The sequence below is a fragment of the Eupeodes corollae genome, chromosome 1, assembly GCF_945859685.1.
Source record: "Eupeodes corollae chromosome 1, idEupCoro1.1, whole genome shotgun sequence".
Classification (NCBI taxonomy): Eukaryota; Metazoa; Arthropoda; class Insecta; order Diptera; family Syrphidae; genus Eupeodes; species Eupeodes corollae.
The window spans coordinates 9,970,410-9,986,273 of NC_079147.1; positions in this window are offsets into that span (position 1 = coordinate 9,970,410).

Below are 15,864 nucleotides of genomic sequence, written 5' to 3' on the forward strand. Positions count from 1 at the left end.
AAATAAATAAATTTGGTGGCACAACAGTCCATTGAGAACTAGGACCTCTGATATGACAGTCAAACGGACTAAATATCAATGAAGGTATTGAAAACTCTCCACTTTTCCACAGGCTACAAGGAAATATATGGGCTATGTCGAATCGAATTCTGCTCAAGGGACATAGCACCATTTAACTTCTAGAACGCAATATAACAATTCCACCAACATAACATCAATGGAAGTAAAGATAGCTACTTATACATATCTTATTTCAAGTTCAACTAAACTAAACGCATCGCTGCCAAATTAATCAAAACAACAGGCGATGACTTGGCAAGGGGTATGCACCCGATGAGTGGAATCTTACCATAGTTTACCCAAGCCTCAAGAAAGGAACCCCTCTGAAATGCGCCAATTACAAATACATCAGTCTCTTGAATATCACGCATAAGATCTTTCCTATCATACAGATAGAGTCGTGGTTAATTCCATATTTAAAACTCTATCAACTTAGCGGCAATTGATAGTAGAGCTTTGGTTTTTGGCTTATTCGAAAGCATTTTATCTAAGGTTTTCTTTGTGACTAGTTCAGTGTTGACAATGCAGTGGACAAAGCAAGAGCGCGCGTTCACCGTGGAGGCCTAATTTTCTTTCATCCGTTTGATCATCGCAATTCAGCGTGCTTTCAGAAACCATTTCAATATCGCACCTGCAGGTCGGTTGCCTGATGGGGAATCGATTTGTCCGTGGGTGAACACCTTCAGGAATCCCGGTAATAGACCTTCCAACACAGTCAGGAAACAAACATTCGGCAGCTTTAGGAATTTCTAGTCGCACAGTGAGATGAATTCTTCACGAGGAACTTAATTTTCACCCATACCAATTGGCAGTGGTGCAACAACTTAATCTACGCTTTTATGTTACGCGAATACCTGCCTCGGGACGCCCTTGTTTAGTTTAGTGACAAGGCACATTTCCATATTTCAGGATGTGTAAACAAACAAAACATGCGATATTGGAGCTAACTAACCCAAGAGAACTGCATGGGCAGCCTCTGCATATAGAACGTGAGACTGTTCGGTGTGCTATATCCAGAATCGGCGTTATTGGCCCATGGTTGTTTGAAGAGAACAAAAAAACAGTTAAGGTCAATTCTGAACATTACGTCAGCATGACTGTGGATTTTTTCTGCCCAAACTTATAAAATAATGTAGGAATAGTGTGGTTTCAATAGGATGGATGGCGCCACGTCTCACACGGCAAGAAGGTCAATGAATATTTTGCGTGAACACTTCCCCGAACGGTTCATCTCACTTGGAGGTGATCTTCAGTGGCCAGCAGGATCGATAAGATTTAGCCCCATGTGATTTTTCTGTGGGTTACCTGAAATAGTTAGTATACACTCCTCCAAAGACCCTTCGTGATCTTAAAAATAATATTCGTGCTGCTGCTGGAAAAAATAGAACACAATTTCAAATTCCTAATATCTCAGCGTTTTGATGTAAAGGGTGGCCACCTACGAGATGTCGTTTTCAAAACCAAATGAAATAAAACTTTAAATGTACTTCTATACACAGAAAAAATAATTAAACCAATATTGCCAATACTTTTTGTGTTATGAATTTTTAAAATAAGGAAGTAACCACGCCCCACCCTGTATCCAGTCACTTGGCTGTCTCGGTCGAGCGATTTGATGCCGTTAGACTTTTTCCTGTGCGGCTACGTCAAATCTATGGTCTATGCCAACAAACCAGCGACGAAAAACCAGCAAAGCGTGCCCGTGATTACCATGCAAAAGAAATCGAGTTTCATACATAATGTCATCAAGCGTACTTTCCCAGGAAAAAGAATTGCGTTGATATCGAAAACTTTTGAAAAAACTTTTGTAGCGCTCTTATTGAAAACCCCGATATATGTACATTTTCCAAAGGTCAGTCCAGTTACACAAATATTTCGCTTATATTGACATAATTTTAAGATAAAATCGTGATGGAAGTGACGCGTTTTTGAGCATTGAGACGGAAGTGTCTTTGGTAGTGAATGAGGGCTAGACCAATAATATACTGTCATCGACGTTTTGGTCAAAAAGTCACAATGGACATCCATAACTTTGAGATAGTTAAGGACTTTGTCTACCTTAGAAACCGTTTTAATAAAACTGGAATAACTCTTGAAAATAGCTGATTCATTGGACTTAGAACGCATTTGAATAGTTAAGTCCTCTAAATGCACTCTTCATCCCGGTCCTTTGCCTTATCAAAGCGAGGTGAGAACGTCTTAGGATACTGCAAGAAAAAAATCTCTCAAATGATGGAGAGTAGTAGGACAAGATACAATGGCTAATTATACAAGCTCTACAGCAACACTGATCTAGTCAGATGAAAAAAGTTTAACGACTTAGATAGCTGACTCATATAAAGCGAATGGACATCAACGCTCCGGCCCGGAAATTCGTCGAATCCAATTCCGTCAGAGACCGAGTTAGCTGAAAATGCATGTTGGTTGAGGTATAGGTCTATAAAGGACTACAGCTCCACCTTAAGTAAGTAAGCTGTCCTGAATTGGAATCATGACGTAAAACTTTTCTATCACATTAGTTGTTCAAAATATACAACATTAAAAATTCTGCAGACAACAAAATATGGGTTTTTTAAGACTTATGTTTGAAAAATAAATTATTCTTATATTTTGGTAATGCATTTCAAAAAGCTAATACAATAGAATTGTTAAGATGACGGATTCGTTTCAAGAATAAAACTTAATTTTAAACCGTTTTGCCTATTTTATGTTGAAAACTGTGTTCAGCACAAATGGTTTAGCATTTCTTTAAGTTTTTTGTCAAACTGGTGCAATCCAACAACTTATGAAATTTGAATAAAAATTGTATAAAATATTTTCCTCAATCAAAATCTTGACTCCTATATTTTTTAAAACTATTAAGTTGAAAATCGATTAAAATGCCAAACTTTTTTTTAATTTTTGTTTTTATCTTCAAAAACAACCCTATCGTTCTACTGTCATTTAAATGGTATAAACTACAATAAATCGAACCATTACACAAATTGTGTTGCATAATTTCAAGGCATTAACATTTTATACGAATAAAATAAATTGAATACTTTTAGGAGGCAACTATTAATAAATATTATTGCCTTATTTAATGAAAATTCCTAATATGAACAAATAGACATATGAACACACAAATATGTACATATTTAAGGATTATTATCAATTTAAAGGTCGTATTTAAGACGCAAATAGGATTAATGTTGATGTTATGTACGCTTTTCTTGCATACTTCCAGAAACATTGAGATATTACTTGTTATATTCCTAATGCCAATTTGTATTGAAGATATATGTATGTAAATTCTTAGACCAATGTATATAAAGGTTATTTATTTAATTTAAAAAAAGGTTTAATCAGAAATATTTAAATGTTGAATAAGTAGAATATATTTTGTAATGCTTTCAAATAATCTAAGATAAATATTATGGAAGGAAAATTTTCTGTTTTTGTTTAAACTTTGAAGTGATGATAACATAATTGAATTAAATTAATCTTTATTCTTGGCATCATTTGATAAAATTATAAATGACAAAAGAAATTGGATTAGCAAATTGAGTGGAAAAGCTTATCTTACACAAGATTCATAAGGTATCAGATTATCCAATGGGGTTGAAACATTCAAATAATCCTTGATTTGACTAATTTGACTATGGATTGATTACTTAATGGATGATCATTGGACAATGAACATACACTTTACACTTTGTGTTAAAGCTTTACAACTTAAGATGCTTATATATATTTACATATATTGAGTAAGTTTTCAAATTTTGATTAAATTAAATAACACATTTCTTCGAAAATACTCAATACATTTATAAAAGAGCTTTATTTACAATCTCCTTAAAAAGTCCTTTTTAAATATGGACCGGAAAAGAATTTGTTCTGGGGGTTACAGGGAATCATGAACAATTTACATTAATATAAATTTAATAATGCTATTGTTTAAGAGCAAAAGATATGTTCACAAATTTTTAATTTGCTTTAAACAGTGCATGGTTTTTAAAATTTAGTTTAAATACTTACTTAAGGTGGCGCTACAGTCCTGTGTGAACTAGGGCCTCACCCAATAAACTTCTACATCTAGCTCGTCTTCCTGTACTGCGCTGTCCTGTGGGTCTGCATTCAAAGACTTTCCAGGCCGGAGCATTAATTTCCATGAGCTCTAAGTGACCCAACCATCTTAGTCGTTGGACTTTTACCCTACAGCTCGTCGTTCCATCTTCTTCTCCACTCCCCTTTGATGCAAAAGGGAAAGATCACACGAAGAACTTTTCTCTCGAACCGACCAAATGTGCTTTCATCCACTTTTGTCATAGTCCATGCTTCTGCACCGTATAGCAGGACGGGGATGATAAGGGTCTTATATAGCGACACTTTGATCACTTGAAGGAGGACTTTACCATTCAATTGCTTACTTAGTCCAAAGAAACAGCGGTTAGCAAGAGTTATTCTGCGTTTGATCTCAGCGCTGGTGTTGTTTTCTGCGTTTACAGCTGAGCCTAGATAGACGAAGTCCTTGACTACCTTAAAGTTACGTCTGTCGATGGTGATGTTATAACCAAGATGTCGTTGGTGCAGGTACTTTCTTGACGACAGCATGTACTCATTAACCGTTAAACCCATTTTTGCTTCCTTTGTCTTGATACTCACAAAAGCCCCATTGACATCACGCTGGCGCTGAGTTCTTCCCATTATGTCAATGGCATCAGCATATGCTAGTAATTGGACAGACTTTTAAAAGATAGTGCCTCTAGTGTTGATGTGTGAGCTCTGCACTATTCTTTCAAGCACATTGTTAACAAAATCACATGACAATGCATCACCTTGTCTAAAACCTTTGTTGACAGCGTTAAGTTGTTTCCAACCTTTATGGAGCAGTGTGGATTCTCCATGGTCATCCTGCACAAACGGACGAGTTTAGCAGGGATACCAAAACAAGACATGATTTTATAAAGCTCGTCCCTGTAGATACTATGACACCTTGAAATCGATGAAGAGATGGTGGGTATCGATTTGATGTTCTTGCGTTTTTTTCAGGATCTGCCGTAATGTGAATATTTGATCAACTGTGGACTTTCCTGGTCTAAGACCACACTTATAAGGACCTAGCAGGTTGTTGAAGATCTGCTTTAGACGCTTACATATTTCCTCTATAGTTGGTGCAGTTAAGAGGGTCTCCCTTCTCTCCAGGATCGGACAAACAATACTGAGGTTCCATTCATCGGGCTTGCTTTCTTCCGACCATATCTTACAAATAAGTTGGTGTATGCTCCTAACCAACTTATATCCAGCTGCTTTAAAGAGCTCGGCATTCAAGCCATCAGCTCCAGCGGCTTTATTAGTCTTCAGCTTAGATATGGCAATCTTTACTTCATCTAAGCCGGGAGGACGGGATTGTTGGCTTTCGTCGTCTATGTTGAATGGCTCATCCTGCCTGACAGCAGAATTCAGTTCGTGGTCTGCAGAAGTGGTCCTTCCATATTCTCTGCATTGACTGCGGTTTTACTATGATGTTTCCACTTTCGTCTTTGCAGCCTTCTGTTCTAGGTTTATGTACTTGTGAATTTCGTTTTACGTATTCATAAAACTTTCGAATTTCATTCCTGCTTTTAAACCACTCAACATCTTCGACAGCACGCTTCTCATGCCCTCTCTTTATTCTCTGAGAAGTCGGCGTTCCTCTCGCCTCTTCTGCTCATAGAGTTCATGAGCAGCTCTCGTCATTTTATGCAGCGCTGCTTTGCGTGACTGTTTCTTGGCTGCATTTGCCTGCCGACATTCCTCATCAAACCAGGGGTTCCATATTGGTGGCTGTTTGAAACCCAGCACATCAGAGGCGGCCCCATCTTGGCAATGTTGCCACTGGTTTTCGATACATTATGTTGGCGGCAGAGAACTTCGAGAGAGATTACTTGTAACGCGGTCAGAGAAGGTTTTGGCGATCTCTTTCAATTGTAGCCGTTCGACGTTGTACTTTCTTCTTGTACTCCCCTTGGGTCTAGAAATCTGAAGTGCTACCTTGGCTACAATGAGGTCACACCTATATGGTAGGTCCTCGGAAAGTTTGGACGTCCGTGATGCTGGAAGCGTGTCTGGCTTAGACCGCAATAAGGTCAATCTGGTTGACGATAGATTTATCTGGATAACTCCAAGTTCCTTTTGGGATGTTAAGCTGTAGAAAACGCGTACTATCTACCATGACTTTTCACTCCGCAGCAAAATCCACGAGCCTGAATCCGTTGTCGGAAGTGTTGTCGTACAGGCAGTTTTTCCCGATTATTCCACCAAATATGTCTTCCCTTCCTAACTTGGGATTGAAATCACCCAGGACAATTTAAATATCGTAGCTAGAACACTGCTCATATGTTTTGGTTGAGACCTCGAAGAACATATCTTTGGTGTTGTGATCCTTTTCTTCAGTGAGGGCGTGCGCGTATATCAGGCTAATGATGCTGAATTTAGTCTTAATGCAGATGGTCATTAGACGCTCGTTGATGCACCTTGACTAAGTCTGGCTATAATGACAAAGCCGCATCTAAATAAGCACTTGTTGTTGCAGTAAATATCGCAGTTTTTCATCATATTTTTTCCCGGCGCATCCCATCGTATTTCGGTGATGTCTCTTTTATAGCAGTCTAGGACCTAGAAGTTCGTTGTTCTTAATTCGTTTGCGTGAGAGTTGTCAACAGGTTAGTTGGTGCTTTGCAACTAGGATATTTTTACGTGCTCATTAAGTCACCCCGATAGCACAACCCCCAACCAGGAGAACCAGATCCTTAGTATAACTCCAAGGACTGGGAGCCGGATAAACCGCTCCTAATAGGCCTGGGCTCCCAATAAGTTTTAGAAGCCCTATAAGGGCTTAGTAGTTCAGCCTTACTGGAACTGTAGACGCCGCCATTGATTCCATCTCAAGAATTCCTCGGGTGCCGTCTGGATAAGGAGAACTGCCTTAGTGGAAACACATCTCCCCCCTCTCTCGTTTGCTGCCCCCAACAACTTTCCACTCGTGTTGGAACCCAATCTCCAGTTGAGGTACTAGGCACCCGATATTCACCTCGGTGTGGCGAGATTAGAGTAGGAGTTTATAGACAGAGGTAGGTTTTGAGAAAAAATCTGTGGACCCTTGTGTCCTCCTGAATGCACACGTCTACCATTTGAACTTCATTTAATTTAAATAGAACAATTTTAATTTCGATTGATTTACGGTTTTTAAGGTTATGAATATTTTTAAGATTTGTAGGAAGTTGGTTCATAATTATTGGTGGTATCTATTGTAGAGTTAAGTTGTTCTATATCATCGGTATTTCAAGTAGACCTTGAGCTCGTCTTCTTATATGTATACTATGTGAAATAGGTCCATGGAATCTGAAATCTACATAGCTCTCATCCTAACTATATTTTTAAAATTCAAGAAATTCAAATGTAGATGGTTTTTATTAATAAGTTTAGCAATTATCCTCTGTAGATTAACAAATTTATTTGTATGCGTTTTCGAAGCATTTCCACAGGCAAATAGTCCATACCTTGATCGAGATTTAACAAGCGAATAGTAGACCTGTTTTTTTTTTCACATCTTTTGTTGAATATCTTTCCTGATGAAATGAATCAAACATTGCACTCCTCATACTTGGCCTAATGTTAGTAATATGCTGATGCCATAGAAAATGTTCATCTATTGTAACTCCAAGGTGTTTGATTTATTTAACGATTTCCATTGCATCGTGACAAAATCAAGTGACATTATCAAACTCCTGTTGCATGGTAGAATTGCAGTTGCAAGACACGTGAGTGTCAGCATATGGGAATGCTGTGCTTTTCATAAAGACTAGTAGAAGTGCATCCGTAATAATTATAAAAAGCACCGGACCAAGTTCTGACCCTTGTGGTACACCGCATGTCTGCAGCTTCTTTTCTAACTACGTGAACTTTCAACTTTGACTTTAAATGAGATAGATCTCTATCCATTTGATAAGAGTTCCCCAGATGCCGATTCTGCAAAGGACATCCACAAGTAAATCGTTACTCAACGGGTTAAATTCCTTGCTGAAGTTAACGGACATGACCATTGAGACTCATATGAAATGTAAATAGCATTACAGAATTCACCAAGAAGTCTTCACTTGCTTTTTTTTTAAAACGTACTTTTATTTATTGATTGGATTGCAGCAACCAGTTTTGTTTCGATAAATTTTGTAAGTCGTCTTAAAATAATTTCTTCAAGTCATTTTTCGACAACAGTTAAGATTGAAATCGGCCTAAAGTTGTGAATTTTATTACTTTTTCCTCTTTTACATACATGGGACGAATAACTAAAGTCTTACAAAGTCTTACAGAACGAACCCTTGAGTCAAACTTCTGTTTACAATTTTTTGAATCAATTCCTTCGCCTTACTCCATCAGCACCTTGGCTTTTATAAGGATTCAGACTTCGAAGAATATTATTAGTTTCGATTTCAGCAGTTTCTCTAAATATATTGATTGAAAAAGCTGTTTAAAAGCTGTCTGTTTTTACATTGCATAGGTATGTACAATCTTCGTTGCTTGTCTTCAGAAAAATTCAGCTAAATCTTTAGTTTACTAAAAATTGGTAACAATTCAATTTTGACTTAAATATATTGGTAACAGAAAAACTACTAAAATTTGGTTTTCGAAAAAAATATGTTAAACTTCAAAAAGGGTTTGAAAATTATAAATAAAACTATAACTAAAACTGATTTCATTTCACGCTTACTAGCTTTTCCATTGTTTCATAAGACCATTCATTAAGAAGAGTAATGGGCCAAAGATCAGTCGACAGTATTTTGAAATTAAAAAAGCAAAAGTGTCACTTTCTCAAAGAAAATGTTATAATGATCCTATTAATAAACTATTAACATTCATCTTTAATGTCCAATAACACGCTGAAGACTTCATGTAAAACGTTTGGGCAGGTACACTCATACAAAAAGTCCACTAGATCTAATAAATAATTAAATTCGAGAGAAGTAAACAAATACCATTTCATGTGTACATACTTCAATATAGTTTATTAATGACACACCTGCTGCGAGCCATGTACATTATTATCGACAAAACTACATGGATTTATCTTTACCTGGAAGAGGTGACATTTTAATTGAGTACAAATGGTATTTCATAATCTTTAAACAATTTCTGGTTTAAGTTGTCATTGTGTTTCTCTTTGGAACTTGTTTCAATTTATTTAAATAGAAATTTGATGACATTAGAAAACGAATGAAAACCAAACATCAAAACTTTTAATGGGATTTGTAATTATGAGAAGGTAACATGAGTAATTTGTTTTGAATTTTTCTATAATTTATTAAGGAATTTCATTTGCCAGTCCAGGCCCTTAACCAAACAAAAATGTGATATATAATATTTGCTTTGCTGAGCATTTACAAATCGTAAAACCCTTTACCTTACAAAGATAATCTGAAGCCCATCATCTGGTCATATGAGTAATGAATAGTCTTTTAAAAATGGATGAATTCGGATGCTTGTGAAAACAGAAGTGAAGGAATCTTCTTCCTTTAAAGAGATATTTTGAATTTCATAAATTCGGGATTTCAAATAACCTCGAATAAGAAAATTTTATTAGACGACATTTAATAAATCCAGAAACACCTATTGCCTTATTTAGAAGTTTTTTTTATTTGTATAAGGCTTCGTCCACAGAATTCTTGATGCCAGACAAATTTTAATTGTTGGTCATTTGTGCTTCAGAAACGTTTGGACATATGCCATAAAGCTGCAGAGACCGAAAATAAAGTTTTTCTCGGGTGAAGATTATGAAGTGTTAAGAGACAATTTATCTTTCAAATTGTTCTTTCCTGAAACGTATCTATGTATATAGGGGGAAGGATGTTCAGTGGTGTAGATTGTCATAGCGATTTAACATCAGTCACTGTGGATAATAAACAACAGATGTGACGCGTAAACTATAACATGATGGCCAACACAGACATTTTAACATCGAACCGCCTCTATTAGATAACAATTTTTATGTCACGTTGTCATCGTCGTCGTCGTACGGTTGCGGGTGTGAGTTCCGAACTAGAGCTGCCATTATGTTACAATTTTGTTTAATTAAAAAAGTTGAATTTCTTAAAGTGAATTGATATTTATTATCAAAAAATAACTCTATTTTCTATTCACAGTAATGCCATCGAACTTATCGAATGGTATCTGCGTTTTTAAACTATGAAACTTAGAGACATACCGATATCGGTTCATAGTTTCTGATTTTTGGGGAAATTACATTAAAGAGTTATTGAGTAAAGTTTTTGCTTTATTTTATTTTTAAATTGAAAATCAACATTGAATTTTAAGTTAAATTTTGGTAGAGAACTTAATGTATACGTTTTTTAACATTTTTTAAATTTCTTTCGGAATAGAACAATAAGAATATGACAGAAACAGTTAAAATGAAAATGTTAAATGGATACCGGAGCAAGTCTCGTTTAATTCATAAAAATTAAAAAGCGCTTATTACACTGTCGACGTTAAGAGTCAACGTTTTGACTTTCATACGTCACCAAACAACCAAAACGCACCGTCAACGTTCACAGTGCCAATGCTGAAAAATGTGGCACGTGTAAGTGCGTCTATCCTGCAATCTACGAGGCGTTCAGCACTTAAACATGCAGCTGCCCTTGGATTGTCTGATAGGAGTGTAAGACGAATTTTGCACACACATCTTCATATGCATCGCACAAGAATTAATTGAAAGAGATTTTGAAACTCGCAGAGCTGTTTGTGAAGACGTTCTTCAAAACTTTTCCGTTGGTGCTGTTTTAATTTCGTCTGACGAGGCCCATTTCTCTCAAGAAATTCATCAACGACCACTTTACAGCCATTATACTGTCACATGATTCAGACCTTCCTCCAACCAAATTTAAATCAGTTTACTAGGAACCACAAAGTAATTTGGTTCCAACAAGATGGAGCCACAGCACACACTTCACGGCGTTAACCATTTTTAGAGAGATGTTTCCAGGGCATCTTCCTTCTTTACGAGGAGACATTACCTGGCCACCAAGGTCCCCCGATTTATCACCTTGTGAGTTTTTTCTTTGGGGACATTTAAAGGCCCAAGTCTACACTCATCGCACAACATCTTTGGAGGCAATCACTCAGGAAGTGGCATCCATTACACAACAAATGAATCGACGAGCAATGGAAAACTTCCGGGAAAGGCTTCGTGAATGTATTAATAATAGAGGACAATATTTAAATTAAATAATTGCTAAAAGCAAGACTACGTTGGCTAGGACCACGAGGGATACGTGCAAGAATTGGCTCAAGATGGTCATCGTTGATCTTCACGGGCAGCCATTAGCGAGCAAATTTGTAGTGAATTACCTCGGTATCTGGTAAGATCAATATTTATATTTTCACAGACATATAAATGCTGCTCTGACCAGGGCCAGAGAAGCCTTAGCTCTGACGAAACGGCTGTTTTTTAGCCGTCGGCTTGACCCCAGAGTGAAGGTAATTTGTTACATGGCCCTCATACGGCCGATGATCGTTTATGGTTGTCCTGTGTGGTTCAACGTTGCCACTTTCCAGATGGAGAAGTTTCGGGTGTTTGAGCGGCAGTGTTTACGACGCTGTACCGGCTTATATAGAACAGATGAATCTTCTTACGTGCATTACTATTCCAACGAGGTCCTAAGCAACGGGACTCGAATCAGGAGAATTGACAATTTCGTGATAAAACTTGTTGGAGGTCAGATTGCAAGAACTATGTCTCCCACCAACAATTTTATTTTCCGGGAATTCTATCCGAACAACGAGTATTTTGAAAGTGCACGCTTGAGCGGCTTGATTCCACCAGAGGCATTCCTCTTTTTAGATATATGCGGGCTGATACAGGATAAATTGTCAGTTCCGCTAATCTACCACGTCATACGACGAACCGTGGATAGGCGACTAATGTACAATGGGGACGTCGTGGCACAAGACGGAGCAGAGCTCCTTCGGTTCAGTAGGGATGTTTCCGAACGGGACCAAACTGATAGGGTGAAGCAAGAGAACCAGCTTTGGTGGCTTCTATCAGCACTTAATAGGGGGTAGTCGGGATGGCGTTTAAAGCCTTGGCCAGCTTACATACTTGTTCTATAGTTTAAGAGTTTAGTTTTAAGTAGAATAGAAAAAAAACATGGGATAAAAAAAACAAAAAATGTTAGATAGTTAGATTTACTGCTCTGGTTGTTCTAGTTTTAAGGAGCTTTTATGTAGAATAGGTAGTTTAAGTTAGTTTAAAGCTTTATACTAACGACCTTATTTTAAGTAGTTTTGAAGTGAAAATGAAAAAAATATATTGAAATTAGTTTATATTTTTATTTTCTAATAAATATAATTAAGTTATAGTAAAATAGATAATATGGCTAAAAGGCAATAAAATTAAGTATTATTGTTTAAGTTAGAGTGTCCATATGGGACCAGTAAGTTTTATGAATTTTTGTCTAGCTTTACTGACTGTCATTGCAGAGATCTTGGGTTCAATCCCAGCCTATGCCAACTATGTATCTTGCGAGGAATTGACAAATTCTCCAAGAGTAATTCTTGTCATTAAAAGTGCTATCTCAAATTTGCCGTTCGGATTCGGCTTAAAAGTGTAGCGTCCCTCCTTCCTTGATAACAGTTGTCGCACAAAGGAATGGTTGAGAATTGTAAGTCACTAGGAATGTTAAGGAAAGTTGGTTTGAATTTTTGATTATCAATTAATACCAATATACAAAACAAGTCTCACAGATATTTATGGTAAAAGGTTAGTTTTCTAGGGATATATATTGACCTAAAATAGGATCATTACTTTTTGTAGGGTGTATTAGTCTTGAAACAAACTTGAGTTGATAGAAGGAACCAAAACCAAGTTACCCTCCGTTTAAGGCAAAAATTACTTAAATCTCAGCATTGATCATACTTGGATCACTTTTTGCTCAAATCCTGTTGAAATGTTTCAGTATAAAAGCTTAATGGCGGATTTTTAACACATATGATTAATACTTGCCTCGATTCTATTCAAATCAGATCAAAAATTAATTATTTGGACCTTTATGTTTTATTTAAGCTATTATTCCTGATTACTTTTTAAATTAAGTTACAACCAACAATGTTTAACATATACTTGAAAATATAAATAAAGCCTTCTCCGTTCCTTTTCTGTCATTGCATTGCCAGTTACTCTTTCAAGGCTTATGGTTGTGATAGAAATTATCATGGAAACATGGAAAAAACAAAATAAACAAAAAATTAAACTCACCTTTATTTTAAAATTAATTTATAAAACAATCTGTCAACTCAATTTTCATATAGTACGTTGCAATTAAATAACATTAATAATATGCGTTGACTCGGTTAAAAAATTCTGCCCTGTCAATGGTGACACACAGTCATTGCAACCGTTCCGAAAACGTATCATCACACAATGTTGGCCCAAAGGAAAAAACAACACAAATGCCTTTTTAAGTTTTTCAGGGGATCAGTTTTAAAATGAATGTTGTTGTCCTTCTGCAATTTTGTAAATGTTCCGTAATTAAATTAACTAAAGTTTAATTTTTCTGTTTTCTTTGTTGAATAACTATCACAACTCACACAAGTTCATCTCATTTTTATCTATGACATATTAATTTTAATAATGATATTGTGTTTAGGCTGTTTTTCAATGTTACTTGACCAGAAGAATTAAAAATTGGAAAAAATAGTAGAATTGACTTAACTCATTTCAGCGTCTTACACTATTGCATACATCTATCACAAATTTGAAAAAAAAAAACATTCGTTTGGTAAATATTCAATTATTACAATTAAGTCCAACATCATTTATAATAATGATATTACCAGTGATTCCCAAACGATTGTTCACTAGATTGCTGAAAGTTTTTAAAATATTTACAAGTCTTTAAATATTGTTGTACTTAATAAATATGCTGTTGTAGTATTTATTTTGATTTAGAAGATGTTACAATTAATTTAAGTGAACAAGACTCTTCAATCAACCCCAACTTTCAAGAAATGTTCACAATTGTTTTAAAACATTGTTTTGAGACAAAAAATAGATTTCCAATTACTATCAAACTAGTAAACTAGCAACGATAATAAATCTTCTTGAGAAAATAGTACAATTGAAATTCTATGTTATAAAAAAAGATTATATTTCTAGTTTTCAACATGGTTTCTTCAGTCGATCAACTTTACTAAAAACTTGGCTTGCTTTTTTAACCAATGCCTTAAAGCTCTTTAAAAGCAATGTCAAATGTGTACACAAATGTATCAGTACCCGTGGCATGATGGTTGGACTGTCATGCGAGAGGTTTTAGGTTCGATCCCTGCCTGTGCGGCCTAAGGGTATTGCCTCTTGCGAGGAATTGACAAATTTTCCAAGAGTAATTCATGTCATGAAAAAGTGCTTTCTGAAACTAGCCGTTCGGAATCGGCATATAAACTGTAGGTCCCTCCATTCCTGCAATTACTCGCACACACGAGTGGTTGAGAGTTGTAAGTCACTAGGTCTTGGTTCTCCACGGACTGTTGCGCTACCTAATTTATTTATTTATTTAAATGTGTACACTCGTCATGTAAAAGGTTTCAGTAAAGTTAATCACCGAGTTTTACTTAAATTAAAATTATATATGGTTTTCACGGTACCCTACTAAATTCGTGAAGATCATATTTAACTGGTGGGAAACAAATTGTGGAAATTGGTGATTTGGAATCAAATCACATAACAGTTCTTTCAGGTGTTCCTAAAGGTAGTCATTTAGGTCCAGCACTGTTTGACTTTCCATCATTGCTGTCAGATAATAAGATGATATAATGTGCGTTTTTTTGGTATTGCATGTATAGTACAGTGAGAAATTGGCAACAAAACGATCCGCAGTCAGATTTTGGTATTTAATAATTGGTACAACTGAAAGAAGATCTGTCAGAATAATAATTAACAAAAACACAAATAGAAGAAAGTTTTGTGAAAATGAAATGTTTAAATTAACTTAAATTAATGGTAAGAAAACATCTCGAAATTGATATTCTATAAAAAAAAAGTTCTTTTAACAATCGCAGCTTTGACATAAATTAAAAACTTCAAGAAGAGGGTTTGTTCGTAGACTACTACAAAAACATGTAGTGTTAAAGCGTCCTTGAAGCTCGTCTCAATTCTTTATATAACTGAATCGAGTTGAATTGATCTTGATTCGACTTGATTCCGGTTGGGGATAGGAGTCGATTCAAAATTTGTGAAGAAAAACCTGTGTGAAGGAGTTGGTTTTACAGATAATGCGTTATGGGCAAGTTCTGTTTATTTCCACGTTTGTGTACAAAAATACATTTTTGGTTTAATTATATTTAAAAAAAACGCACGTGGAGTAGGTAGCATATTCTTATATGGTGCTGAACTATTCAGTTCTTCATTTTTGCACACGAATCAAACTATCTCAATTGCACTTCATAAGAAACATCGAAACACCATTTTAGAAAGTGCTGTCAAACTTTATCATTTTTAAATCTTCTCGTTCGGTGGGAACACTAAAAAGATTTATTTAATTTATACTGAGATAAAATTTTGGTTTAAACAAAGCAAAACATAAATATCATTTCTATTGGTTTTTCTTGCAAAAAAAGCCCAGTTAGTCCATTTTCACTAACAAAACTAAATAATATCAACAGTAATAGATTGATTTTTTAACCCAATGGAAAACACACATGATTTCAAATGCACAACTGCTCAACGAACACAGCCATCGAGATACAAATGCAATATCAATCGTTCCAACATTTGAAGACGAAATCACACTCGTATAA